Here is a 15,482-nt window from a genome sequence, read left to right as displayed (position 1 = left end):
TTTCATTTTTCTTCTTTTTCGTAAATATTTTATTTTGCAGCCAAAAAAAAAAAAAAAAAAGAGATTTTTATAACATTGCACCTTGTATTACTTTTAAATAAATTATTAAACAATGAAGATGATGCATGAGTAGTAAGCCGGAGTACTCGTGCGGCCAAAGGATGCCGCCACGACGTAATAGAACGATAGATGACGTAAGAGAACAATAGATAGCGTAACAGGGATGTGCCTTTTATGTGCCGCCAGCGCCATCTTGGATCGCGTGACAACAGGAAGGGTCGCCCCCATATTGGATTTATCCGGAAGTGACGTTGTCGGGATTGGATGACGTAATCATAATGAGTTTCATTTTTATTTTGTGGCAACGATAATATGTTTCAAAGCTTTTATTTTTTGTGGCAACGATTTCATGAACCACGTGTCTGGAATGACATCACTTTAAATTTATTATTTTTAATTATTTAATACGTCATTAATTTACTCTTTTTAATAAGTATTTTAATTTTTTAGTACGTCATTATTTTAATTATTCCCTTAATTAATTTTCATGGAATTTAATATTATTTTCTCTGTATTTTAAAAATAACTCCACGGCTAGGATTCGAACCCGCCATCTCTAAGTGTAAGACCTGAACGTTACCACACGGCTACCCCGTCGTCTTATCAGACTTGTTATTTGAAACTCTCTTTGTCCCTTTGACTTATTTTGCACCATTGATGTCATGAGGCTGAAAGTCTGAGCATGCGCTTTGACATGAAAACCGCTTCACACATGTGTTTTTACACGACGGCTAGGATTTCTTCTAATCATGACTTTATTCATTCCTGCTTTAAATCGTGGTGGGGGGGGGTAGCGATATATGTAAAGAACTCTCTCCAATCATGCATGATTAAGCAGTACAGAAATAATGGACAAGAGTATGTCACTGTCTCCGTGTTTCTTCAAGGTTATGGAAAAACTTATTTCACAGCCTTGTATAATCCACCCAGATACCCTTTAGAAGCTGAATTATTAAAGGACATCTTATTCACAAATCTTCCTGTTATATTAGCAGGTGATTTTAATGCGAAACATGAGGTATGGAACTGTCGCAAAACAAACCCAAATGGAGAACAACTCTTTGAATTTATAAACAACGAACCTGTTTATTTCTTTGCGCCTGAGGAATACACTTATCTTGCACACGACCGGAACAGAGGGGACATTCTTGATCTACTACTTACCTCCGCTTCAATTCCAGTATATCTTGAAGTTGTTAATGATCTAAGCTCGGATCATTTACCTGTAATGGCCACACTTGGAATCCTAAAAGACAAAACGACGCAGGAGAAAAAGATTACAGACTGGAAGCAGTATAATCTGATCTTAAGTAATAGTACCTTCCTGAACACAGCTTTAAGAACCAAGCAGGACATAGACTTAGCTGTGCACCTGTTTATTAACAGTATCATTAATGCAGTCAATACTGCCACCAAGAACATTCCCATTAAACAGACATCTGGAAGACTTCCCCCCTCCCCATCAAAGATAAAATCAGAGAAAGAAATAGATTAAGGAAAGCCTGGAATCGAACATGGAACCCGAGTACTAAAACGGAAATTAATAGACTGAATCGTGACTTCAAGCAATCAATTCATCAGCTCAGAAATGACCTTTGGGATGAAAAAATCATAAATTTTAATGAACCAGACAATGCGTTCTGGTCATTTGTCAGAAATCTAAAAGGAAAGGCTGTAGCGAACAAACCACTTCACTTCAATAATAGCGTGGCTCTCACTAATAAAGAAAAAGCAAACGCCTTTCCAGAACATTTTGAAAATCAGTTTAAACCGAATGAGCGTCCTTGTGACATAGACTTCGCTTATGTTGTAAGATACTGCATTAATGACTGGTTTACCTCACAGGAGGACTTAGAAGACAATCTGGAACTCACCTCTCCACATGAAATCCAAGAAATCATAAGGAAACTAAAAAACAGGAAGGCTCCGGGCTATGATGCAATAACCAACCTAGCATTCAAGAACTTTCCGAAAAATTGTATTGCAAGGTATGCCAGTATTTTAAATGCTTGCTTAACTATCAGATACTTTCCGCTTGCCTGGAAAAGAGCCAAAATGTTTGTCTTACCTAAAGCCGGCAAGGTTACCACTCGCCCAAAATGATTTAGACCTATCAGTTTGCTTCCAGTTTTGGGGAAAATTTTTGAACGCATTATTTATCATAGAATCCATCCATACTTAGAGAAACTACCAGAAGAACAGTTTGGTTTCCGAAAAACGCTCTTCACCACGAAACAATTGGTCATAATTTCTGAGTTCATCGGCAGTGCGTTACATAACAGACAAAATGTGGCTTTACTCATGCTAGACGTGGCCAAAGCCTTTGACCGCGTCTGACACGAGGGTCTAATTTTCAAGCTCCGTTCCCTTGGCTTCACCAAAACTTTAACGTGTCTCATCTACTCATTCCTGAAAGGCAGAAGTTTTCATGTTTCTATTGGAAATGAGATTTCTGAAGTCAAACGAATTCACGCCGGTGTCCCGCAAGGGTCAATTTTAGGTCCGATCTTATATCTCTTCTTGGTGACTGACTTCCCTAAAACAGGCTTTAACTACAATTACTTCATTGGCTGTTATGCAGATGATACGGCGCTTGCTGTAAAATCTATGTGTCCTAATCAAGCTGTCAGGAAACTTCAACAAGTCATGCCGCAAAAGGAATTTTAGTGTACCAAATGGCGTATTTCAATTAACGCAGATAAATCCAAACTGCTCATTGTCCGAAAGAAGAACTCTGCCACTGAAATAACAGAAAAGCTTAAGCTATTTGACATAGAATTTCCTAGAGTACGCAAGGCGAATTTCCTTGGTGTTATTACTAATGATCAATTTTCCTGGAAGGATCACCTGACTCATGCCAGGGGTAAAACACTAGGAGTCATTCAGAGTCTTAACCCACTTATTAACGAGCACTCTAAACTGGACTTAAGAAGAAAATGGCACTTATACATCTCTGTTATACGGCCAATCTTCACGTGTACTTCCCCTGCGTGGGCATCAGTTAGAGACAGGGGCATATCTAAATTACAAATTACACAGAACAAGTTGCTGCGCACCTTCACGAATGCGCATTATTTCGTATCTAATAGGACTTTACACAAGGATTTGAAAATTGAAACTGTAATAGAGCATCTTCATCGCTTAAACTCCAGCTTTTTCCAGAAAGCAGTTACATGCCCTCACATGTCAAAATTACATGTATTTGACTACATTCCAGTACTGGAAGATAAAGAGTTACGACTGCTGGCAGCCCACCTAGCTAGAGATCTGAACTTTCCTACATAATGTAGAATATTCCTGTATATAGTTGTATATATTGTGTATAGGTTTTATGAATACTTTTTTCATTATTTCATCGAAATTTTTATATGATATCTGATCTTGCAAACTGCACTTTTCTCACTGTAACTCTATGTCTGCAAATGTATGCTTTCGAGAGTTTGTATTCCTACAAACTCGTTCTGTCATGTAGTATATTCTCACAGTAGCTTATCATAAAAACTCATGATTGCTTTACCTTGTATTGCTCCGTCTGCGGGGCGTCTTCTTGTCTGGCCTAATTCCTAGGCTTGCGACATCTTGCTCGCCCCCTTCTGCCTCACCTCATTCTCTTAACTCCTAACACGTCAGACTTCCTACCGTCATGTGCCTACTGGCTCTCCTCATGAGCTGGAAACAGTGCGCTTCGCGCGATACTCCAGCCATACTTGTTCGGATCGGATGGGATGCTGTTTTAAATATAAGATTTTCCCACAGTTAATTTTTTAAATTTTTTAATTTTAATTTTTAATTGTTTTCATTTTTCATCTCATTCTTACTATTTTTTAAGTTATTAGTTAATTCATCAATTTTTTATTTCATTTTTTTTCCCTTTCCCAAACATAAATTTGATTTTTAGCTTTCGCAAATTGACGTTTACTACCACAAAACTGAATTTTAAAACGAAATTCTTTGGAAAAAGCGAAAAGTAAATAATCATTTCGATACTTCGCTAGAAATCAAGTGTTATAGTTGAAAAACGCTTTAAAAATTAACCAAGAGGACAACAAAGTGCATATATAAATTATTTTGCTAATCGGTTATGAAATTTTAAATAGGATATATCCAGAATCTTCAAAATTAGTAATGAAACGTTCAATTTAACCCTTGAAATTTTACTAAAGAAGTCTCTGTAATAGTAAAATGCTGGTTAAAATTGTGCTAACAGAAGGAAAAAATATGCCTTTTTTAAAATATTCACATGATATGTAATAAAAATGAAAGCATGGCCCCGGTTCAGCAATGCAATACAAGGCGTTAAGGAAAAACATTTCTAAACTGAGATTTTTTATCACGTACGAAATGTATTGAAAGAAAGAAAATTAGTAATATATTATCAGGAAACAAATTTTCAAAGATAATATGAAAATTAATCAAAAATTATAATATGTAAAAATTTTTCTCCGTACTAAGTTATGAATGTTTTCGTTTCAGTAGAATGAAGTTAGAAAGTACAAATTTTGTAATGAAACACTCATTTAAGCCTTTAAGATTTTATTAAAAGATGCAATAAAACACATTCACTTGAAATGTAATGCAGTAAGTTAAAATATAACTCTGGTTCATCAATACAATATATTAGTTATGTACAATTAATTGTTCATTTCGAATATGATAAAGAAGAAACTTTTGAGTCAAAGAGAAATATATTTACAAAATAATGATTCTTATTTTATTATTAATTTAAATCAAATCTGATGTTTCTTATGAAGATGAGGTACTTTCTTAGACATGTTTCTAATGAAATTAGTATATAAAGTTTTAAGAAAGAAATAGATTTCACGAGAAAAACGTCTATGACAATGCAAGTCTGTGATCGTGGTGACTGAGAGAAAATATTCCAAGTCTGTACGAGCTGGGTTAAAACTCTCTATTATCTACATACGAATACGTCAATGTCAGAGAAAATTAATCTATCCCCATAGAATACTAAGATAAAAATTACATTTCTTTTCTTAACTTCTGGTTTAGCGTGATAGTGAAGTTAAATCTTCCAAACGTGTAACAAAATTATTAAATCGAATGATATAACTATTTAGTAAAAATTTTTTCCCAAGACTTTACGAGGCATTGTAAACAATAAATAGGAAAATATTTGAAAATTCAATGATTTGCAGTTGCAGTAAGGTAAAAAATGGTAATATTCAAAGTGTTCTAAAGGTTACCAATAAGGTGTTTCACAAAAACGGTTTATGAAAACACGAACACATCACAGCCACCCACAAATAACTTCTGTCAAAACTGAAAATTCTATACTCAAAATTTACTTTGAATGCCGGAAAAGAAACATTAGGGGTTTCGAAATGAAGGTACTGATGTAAACTTTCCGGAATGAAATGTACAGTATTTCAGGAAATATTCATTTAACTTCTAACTTGTTCGTAATTTTGTTAAATCATATGTAATGAGCGTATGTGAGACAAGAAATGCATTCGTATGCGAAAAAGTAACAAACATTTAACTATCTGACAATGAATCAAATTTCATTGGAAATGTAATGGCATGAAAAGTAGTACAATATATCTGTATGGAAAATCTTGATGATAATTTCTGGTGTGTTTTTTTCGAATAAAAAATAGTTAAAGGCTCCTAGGTTAGTAATGAACTACTAAATTCGGTCAATTTTCATCAAAAACGCCGTAAGAAGTTCTCCGTACTCGTAAAATATTACTTAAATTCTCTAGCATTGTGACTTCCCTCAGACATTGGCAAGACCAACGGCTGTCTGGTCAATACAAGATAACTATGTGCTTAATAGGTTACTTCAAAGCTATGAAAGAAATAACAATTGCGTAAAATTATGGACATTTTCAAGAAACAAATGTTCTCTTATGTACTTTTGGTATTATATTTATAAACAAAATGTAAAAATTTAGTATATACGTAGATAAATCTCATGAATAAAGGTAAATTAACATGAAATGTGTCCTTAACGTCTATAAATTGAAAACAGTGATCGTAATATATTTGAAAAAATAAGTTCATATACAGTGCATTAAAACTTTGCTGCCGATCTATGAATTCATGGAAATCAGCGAAAAAAAAGTCATTTATCACGTTTGCTTGCTTACAGTATATTCTCTTGTCGTTTTAAACTTTTTGCTTTTCAGTTGTATTATTTCTGAATCTGGAGCTTTAAAACACAAAATCAGTCTGATTTATCAACTTGCGTCTAAATGTAAAGTACAGTCAACCAAGTGGAAGATTTTAGTATAAGTAAATGTACTACAGGCAAAATAAAATTAAAAATTCTTCATTATTTTTCATACTCTGTTCATGAAACTAGTCCTGACTTATCCCACGGAACATTTTCAGAAAAAATATTCCTTTCTTGTTCATGTTTTTGCATACTCAGATACTAATTTTGTACGAAATATGGGATTTTCTTATTCGATTTTATATTTCACTGTTAAAGTCTGGCTTGGGAAAATTGTTTTCCTTGGAAATGGCATACTTGTCCTATATATCTGCGACTGTTCTATTAAATTACATTACTAACATGTGTGAATAAAATCCCTACTTATACAGGAATTATCTTGAATGTTTCCTTAATTTGAAATGCAAAATGTAACCCATGTGCAAAAGTAGAGCAAGTTTATCTTAATAAAGTTCTCCACGAATACATCTTTTTCTCGGTCCTTACATGCTTTTCTGTATTTATCACTCAAGTTCATTGTGTACCTCTTTTTTTATCTAATTTGTGAAGTATTCCTCTTTGAATACTAACATTTGAATTTGTTTAACTGAATTTAAAGTACATGTATATTTTGGTCAATGCGTGGGGAAATGAGGAACTGTGGCACTGAGTGTTCTAAGCATTCCATACTGCATTTTTCTTAAGAGTACAGAGCGGTTAAAAGCGAAATGTGTTTCGTACTTTGTGAAAATTTTATTTACTTATTATGTGTCATGCTCATGATAAATAAAAATGTTATACATGTGCGCAGGACTGCGTGGTTCCAATGTTTAATTAAAATAATGCTTTTCAAAAAAGTGAGATCTTTCTTATGACATATTAAAAATGCGTTAAAATTTTTAAAGTTGGTGACTATAGTAGATCATTATATGGACTTTCGGTCATTATTACGTATTTTGTATAATTATTTGTGTGTAATTTTATTTATTATCTATGAGAAGTTAAAAGTCAAAAAAGCTGTAAATGTTCATTATTAAGCAATGCCAGTTTGAAATTTCTATCTTAAAATTATTTGTCTTAGGTCTTTTATGTTAATTACTATGTTAGATCATTATTTGGAAGTCTACTCAATATTTCGTGTAATTTATCAAAGCTATGTAGAAGTCATTTGTCAGATATGATAAATTAAATTTCGTTCTCCAAAGGCTGTAAGAGTTCAGTGCTAAATAAATTATTCACAATGTGAAATATGGGTATTTTTCAGTTAAGTTACAATGAATACGTTAAAAGTATTCCAAGTTAACAAATTTTTATATTCCAAATTGGGAAAAAGACGATAAAGTTTCATTTCCATGGCTGAATATTAATTCCATGTGAATTATAGACTTTAAGTTCTCCTTCACAAAATGTGACTATAATTCAAATTTAAAATAATACGTTACAATGTGGATAATCTTCTCTGTAGTTAAAATATAATTCAATCTTCTCTACCTTGTTAAGAGAGTTAGGCTGTGATAAGTTCAAATAGAGTTGAATCAAGGTTCAGTGTATGTTTGGTGATTTAAGTAGGATGTGTGCAAGAAAATATAAGATATTTTTGGTAAAATATTTCAAAGAGTTAGCAAAATTTGTGTTAGTAGTATAAATGAATCTTACTGAATAAAAGGGAGTGTTCTGAATATATATGTATAATTGTCTGTAGAATAAAATAAGAAGAAATGAAATACTATTGGTACGTATCTAAACTTAACTGGGTAGAAATGCTTCATGCATTGGTTTGAGTGGGCTTCATACCATGAAAATTTATTGCTCCTTATAAGATTTGTGTAAAGTTAGTAAGTCTTACAATAAAGAAACATGTGTAAGTCTGTATTTATTATGGGAAAATGAATCAGAAATACAGCATGAATATGTTTTATAAGTTAAATATAAGGGTAAATGTGTAAATGGAAAGTTTAAAAATTACATTTGTCAGACATAGTTTGGTGAATCCTTTGAATAAAAGTAAGACGTGTAAAAGGGAATCAACAAAGTTTTGTATAGTTGGCCAAAACGTTAATACAGTAGTTAATAGTTACTACAATGCATTAGAAGGAAAAGTTCTGAGTATCTCCAACTTAGTAGTAAACTCTCTACCCAAATCTGGAACCCACGATGATCTTAAGAAGAATTCTTTGAAAATCTCTTACTATTTCGGAACTTTAGATGAGCTGGATGTTTCTTTTTCGTATTTCGTTTCCAATCAGTCTGTGCGGTGGATTCGACTTCCAATCATTCTGTGTTGTGGATTCGATCTGGATACACACTGCTCTTTCCTGGAAAAGATCCATTATGAAGGTATGGGAACATTTTTCTCAGCTGTTAGGAATTTTTTTTCCACAGCCGACTCGATCAATGAGACATCCCTCTATTTTTTTAAGAATCGACTCTCTGATCTATCGAAGTCTTTCCCGTTTCCCTTCCGTGCAGTGCGTGCTGTGGACTCACCTGGATATCTATTTTCTGCCCCTTACCCTTCTGGAAATTCCCATACCTCTTTTGGATTCTCGTAGCTTTTGAAAGCAAATATGAAAAATGTTTTTTTTTTTTTTTTTTTTTTTGTTTACAGCCTTCCGAGTTTCGCTTTAGCTTTACCAGGGTGATCTGAGAAAACCATTTTTCAACCTAGAGCAATGTCAACTTTCGGGACTGACTCAGAATTTTCTTCTGAGCTCTGAAAAATTTTTTTCCAGCCGACTTGATCGACGAGGCATCACCCTATTTTTAAAAAAAATAGACTTTCCATTATTGAATGAAGCATTCCGCGTTTAGCTGCAGTTCAGTCCCTGCTGTGGACCCACCAGGACACACGTGTTTCCCTGATCTGGAAAGAATGGGTACCAAGAGAGATTCCTTTTACACTTTTCCCGTTTCATTTCACTCCCTCCTAGAAAAAAGCTTCTATGAAGGTATGGGAACAGGCAGCTTTATCGACGAGACATCCAATTTTTAAGAATGGACTCTCATTACATATGGAAGCCTTTCCCGTTTCACTTCCCTTCAGTTTGTGCTGTGGACTCACCTGGATATCTATTTTCTGCCCTTCCCTTCTGGGAAATTGTCATAGCTCTTTTGAACCCTCGTAGCTTTTTTGTGTAGCTTTTGAAAGCAAATCTGAAAAATGTTTTTTACTGACAGCCTTCCGAGTTCCGCTTTAGCCATACCAGGGTGATTTGTGATAACTAAAATAAGATCTCTCAACATGATCTTTCTCGAGTGTTTAAAGAGGGAGGGTTGAAACAGAAAATCGGACAATATTTCACTCAGAAATTTTTAGAAGCATACTTTAAACAACGACTTGAGAAATGAAAAATGGGATATGCCTTTCGTGAAAATCATTTCTATCCAGATGAAAGCGGGAATACATTTCCAAAAAAGCATTTTTCAACCTAAAGCAATGTCAGCTCTCGGGACAGAATCAGAATTTGTTTTTTCTGAGCTCTGAGAAATTTTTCCCTGCCGACTCGATCCCTTTCACAATGTTAATGGGAAAAAATCCTCTAGCTCGTCTCTCATACCTCTCTAAATCACAAGAGTTTTGTCTGTCGTGGAACTGGAAATAAATATCAAAAACTGCAACCCCCCTTCACACCTCAATGGACATCCTAAACGGAGGGACCTGTAGAACGGAAAGGATTTGAGTCCAGACCGTTTCACTTGAGACTTATTTCAGGGAGTTAAAAAAGAATAAATTATCTGTGAGAGATCTTTTTCCCTCTGTGCTTAGAAAATAAAAAATCAATCTAAAAAATTGTCTCTGGGATCCTTTAGAAATAGGTAATCAATAGAAGCATTTTGCTTTAGATTCTCGTTGCTGATCCGTGAAGGGCTTTAAGAGAACAGTTTTATAACAGCGTAAAGAGGGGGAGCAGCCGAAACGAAATCCTTTTGCCCCACGATATGTTGGAAAAGATATCCAAAGGAGAACAAACTAAACACCATACATATGTTTTTAAAAATAATTATGCGTTTAAGGGAGGCCCGGGGAAATCCTTTCAACTCTCTCGACATACAGATATTTTCTACACTCCTATTTAAGAAGAGAGGATCTAAAGAGTATAGTGAAACATATGAATTATGCCCGGTATGACAATAACATTGGGAACAAAAAATTGTTTTTTTATAAATCTATTACATTTTTTACAATGCTCTACTAGACAATGTTTAAAAGAATAGTTTGAGTAAAAATATTTGTAAAAGACTTACCTTTCATGAAGACCATATCTATCCAGACGAAAACAGGAATAAATTTCGGAAAAGCATTCTCATCTTAAAACTCTCAGGACGCAAATGATATTTCCTTTTTTTGTTTTTCAATATCAATAGACGACATCCTTAAACAATTCCATTGGAATCTCCTTTTTTGATAAATTGCTTCGAAATACGAAAAGAAACATCCAATTCATCAAAGGTTCAGAAGTTGTCAACAATTCCTAAGAGAATTTCCTCTTAAAAAAACATCATGGGTCCAGATTGAGTAAAGACGTGTCGTCTCTTAGCCAGCACGGATCTGCATTGAAACGCGGAATACTTTTATAAATAAGCGAGTAATGGACATCCAACTCATCAAAGGTTTAGAAGTTGTCAACAAATCCTAAAAAGAATGTGTGTGTGTGTGATTATGGCAAAGCCTCGAGGGCTATCTGCCTAAGGGGAGGGATGCCTTCGTGGAGGACTTTCTAAAGGAAACTGGCTCGTATACACGTTACACATGGGGAAAAACACGAAAACGCCCATGCAGCCAGCCCGTTCGCGGGATTCGAACCTCGGACGAACTACCAGTGTTCAGCGACTTTACCGCTCGGCCGCTGGTGGGCCCAATTCCTAAAAAGAATTTCCTCTGAAGAGCATACTGGGTTCAGATTGAGGAAAGAGAGACATGTGAATTCATAAAGAATTGCCTCTTAAAAAAATCATCATGGGTCCAGATTGAGAAGAGACGTGTCGCCTCTTCAATAGCCAGCACGGATCTGCATTGAAACGCGGAATGCTTTTATAAAAAATCGAGCAATAGACATCCAATTCATCTAAGGTTCAGAAGTTGTCAAAAATTTCCTAAAAAGAATTTCCTCTAAAGAGCATCCTGGATAAAGATTGAGTAGAGAGAGAGAGAGAGATCTGTTGTCTCTTCAACAGCCAGCACGAATCTGCACTGAAACACGGAATGTTTTTATAGATAAGTGAGTGTTTTTATAGATAAGTGAGTGAGGAAGTGAAAGTCAAAGTCAAAAAACGAAATCGGATCGGCTGGGAAAAATTCTGAATGGCTAAGTTGTAAAAAAAAAAAAACCTTTTTGTTAATTTTTATTATGTCTTTAGACATAACAAAAATTAACGATCTCTCCCTTTTGTCTGGGAATGATGTCTCACCCTTGGAATTCTATTTTTAGAAAGATGAGACATCATTCCCAGACAAAAGGGGGAGATCGTTAATTTTTATTATGTCTAAAGACATAATAAAAATTAACAAAAAGTTTTTATTTAATAATTCAGCCAGCCAGAATTTTTTTCTGAGCTCTGAAAATTTTTCCCAGCCGATCCGATTTCGATTTTTCACTTTCACATTCACTTCCTCACTTTTCTATAAAAACATTCCACGTTTCTGTTCAGAACAGTGCTGGTTCTCGAAGATGCAGTATGCTTTCTCTCTCTACCTCTACCTCATCTGGACACAGGATATGCTTTCTCAAGAAAAGTAATTCTTTGGGAATGTTTTTGCCATTTCTGAACTTTACACGAGCTGGATATTTTCTTTTTTCCATATTTCAAAGCAATTTGTCAAAGAAGTGTAAAATGTCCTGAATGGGACATGTTGACGAATAAGCTAAACTATTTTTATAGTCTCACTTAAACCTCGATAGATGGAGAAACACCGTTTTATTTTTTTTTTCATCTCAAACCATGATGGTGGGAGCAGCTATTTTGTTTCCCATCCAATGAAGACTTTCTGAGGAGACTGTTGTGTTCTTTCTCTCTATGCGAGCCAAGATGGGACACAGAGACCGTTTGATCAATCATTTTTGTTTCCCATCTCACCTATATAGGTCATGTTGTATTTTTTTTTTCTTATACCTAGACAAATTCGACGTGAGCCACCCTTTTATTTTCCCCATCGAACTAAAAGGGCTGAATGAGACCATTGTGTTCTTTCTCTTTTCGCGAACAGAGACGGGGGGCATAGCGACCGTTTGTGTTTTTTTATTTTTTCCTCTGAGCGCATACCTCGATCACTTGAGCAACCATTTTGTTTCCCAGCTCACTTAGATAGGTCATGTTGTATTTTTTCTACACCTTGCCAAATTTGACGTGAGCCATCCTTTTGTTTTTTCTCAACCAACTAAGGCGGACGAGTGAGACTAGTGTGTTCTTTCTCTCTTCACGAGCCAAGATGGGGCGTAGTGACCGTTTGTTTTTTTCTCTGCTGTTAAACCTTGATCACTTGAGCAGTCGTTTTGTTTCTCAGCTCACTCAGATAGGTCATGTTGTATTTTTTCCTGCACCTAGACAAATTTCACGTGAGCCATCCTTTTGTTTTCCCATCCAACTAAGATAGACTCTTGAGACTCTTTTGGTTTTTTCGCTCTTCGCCAACCAAGTCGGGCCGCAGCCACCGTTTGCGTTTTTCTCTGCTCGCAAACCTGGATCGCTTAAGCAGTTATGTTCTTTCCCAGCTCACTCAGATAGCTCGTGGTTTTCTCTCTCTCTCTCCAGACACCTAGCCAGGATGGACGTCAGCCATCCTTTGGTGTCCTGATCGAACAAAGATTGACACGAGCCACCAGTTTGTTTCTCAACGGAAAAGTAAATTTTCTGAATGGGTACCGGTGTTCAAATTCTTTTGTGACTGACTGTACTAAAATTTTTAACAAGCTAAATTTTTACGATGTAACAACATACATTCTGACACTTCAAAGCAAACTTTTGTCAATTATTTGAATATATTTTTAAAAAAACTGTGAATAAGCAGTAAACTACAGTCACAAAAAAATCATCAATTAACATAAATAAAATTAAACAAACAAACAAACAAAAATTATAGCAATGGGGCGGCATAGTAATTCATTAGAGAATTCCATCAGATGCTTTGACTGTAACACACCTCTACAGTCAAAGAACATATTTTTTTAAATTTTCGTAATATTTGATAAGAGTACTTTTGTAACCTGTTGGGTTAGGTAACATGCTCTGCAGTTCAGACATTAATGCTCCACAATTTTTTAGTTCATTTTTAGTACGATTTGATACAGAAAACAGAAAATCTAATTTTGAATTATCTTTAATTTCACGGTAATTATTTTCTGTTTCAATGGGAGATCGACTCTCAATGGAAAGATTAGATGCTTGTTTGCATGCAAAAGAATGAATTTTAATTGCATTGGTTATGCATCTAATGGATCTCCACAATCACAAAAACTATATGCAACTACACAAATTTAAACATGGATGTTTAATACAGTTTAAATAACAATGGTCAATTAAAGGGCATACTTCTTTAATAATTTTAAGTTATGGGAAATAAATGTATCCTCTTCAATTTTCAAAAGAACATTTATCAAATTAGCTAACCTTCTATTAAATTTATGTTTAAAATAAATAGTTTTTATTTTTTATGAAAAGATTCACAATAAATATTTGTATCCGTAAAAGCATGAGAAAACTTCCTATATGAATTAGCCCACAGATCAGCCAAATCAGCGAAGAGATCTTCAAAATATTTAATGAATGATGGTGCAAGTGTCAAAAACTTCTGCAAGAAACTTTTCATCATGATGGAAAATTCAGCTAAATATTTTCCCCCATATTTGTTGCCAAATTAAAATACAGTTCTTTTCATAGTTGTCAATCTGGAACCTCTGAAGACAATTTATGCAGCCCAGTTTGGCATATGTGCCATTTATTAACAGATGCTTATCATCTGGACAAAAAATCTGATTAAGAGCAGTAAAACTTATCATCATCGATCATGATACAATTTATATTTAGTACAGGTACTGCCCATTTGATGCTTAGAAACAAATGATACATTGTATTATAATCTAAATGATTAGTGATGAAATGAGTTACAGGATAACCAGTACCAAATTCATTAGGAATGATTACATTTATTAGAAAGAAATCATACAGATTTGTTTTATGAATCTATGCAAAGAATTATATTATTACCTTGGATCATCATGGCTTTCTGTTCTACAGTCTTCAAACCAAATGCAAAAGATTAGTGAGCAAAAGGCAATTCATCCAGACCTTTTAGGACCATACAAAATACATCCTCACTGAGGTTTATAACGAACTACAGATATATATGATTCTTTCTAAAGATTTTCAATCATAATGGCAACTAAAATAACATCACTGTGCGAATGCAATGACGATGCTAATGATTTTGTATTAATAATTTATGCACTTTTGCATTATAACATCCTAGCTATCTCTATTTTGCCAAGAACCCAGCCCATCTGTAATAATATCCTGAATCGTTTTACCACGAATACCTAACTGCACGCATGCTTTAATCTGATCATGACAACTTAATTGCTGAATTTTTTTTCGAAGCACAGATCGTTATTATGACTTGAATGAAAAAAACGTTGAAGAAATTAGCTCCCCATTAAATTTCTTGAAGGAGATTTGATATCTACAGGTATAGTGCCATTAACATTTTCTCTTGACAGCCTTGTTGGTTTAGTCTGTGTTATGTAAAACTGACAACAGTAATAATGATAGGTTTTACTGGCTTAATTTTCTTGCTACAACATTTCTTATATGAATTGAATGAATTAGCACTTTCTAACTACAACTGAAAGTCTGATAACGGTTTGAAAGCATGTTCTTGTAAAGATACATTTATGCCATGGGCATGATCTAAATGTTTATTACATTGACTAATAAATCTAAAAGACATCTGACAATCAGGAAAGATACATGGAACATATTTATCTTAATTATTTTCGGCATTACAAACTTTTATATGATTAAAAAACTTACCACTTCTCACAATTTTTGTGACATTTATTAGAAATGAAATTTAGGATTTCATACACCGTTCACATGTTCTCGGATACTTTACTTGGCAACTACCAATAACTCTGCTAGAAAGTTCAACCTCATCATCACTAACACATTTATTAATTGTTCCAACATCAGACTGTTTAGTACCCGATATTTCTACTGAACCAGATGAAGTTTACGTCTACTCTTATGATTACAA

The sequence above is a fragment of the Stegodyphus dumicola genome, chromosome 11 (assembly GCF_044657685.1).
Source record: "Stegodyphus dumicola isolate Sdum_Otavi_A_Nest chromosome 11, ASM4465768v1".
NCBI lineage: Eukaryota > Metazoa > Arthropoda > Arachnida > Araneae > Eresidae > Stegodyphus > Stegodyphus dumicola.
This window is presented reverse-complemented; position numbering follows the sequence as displayed.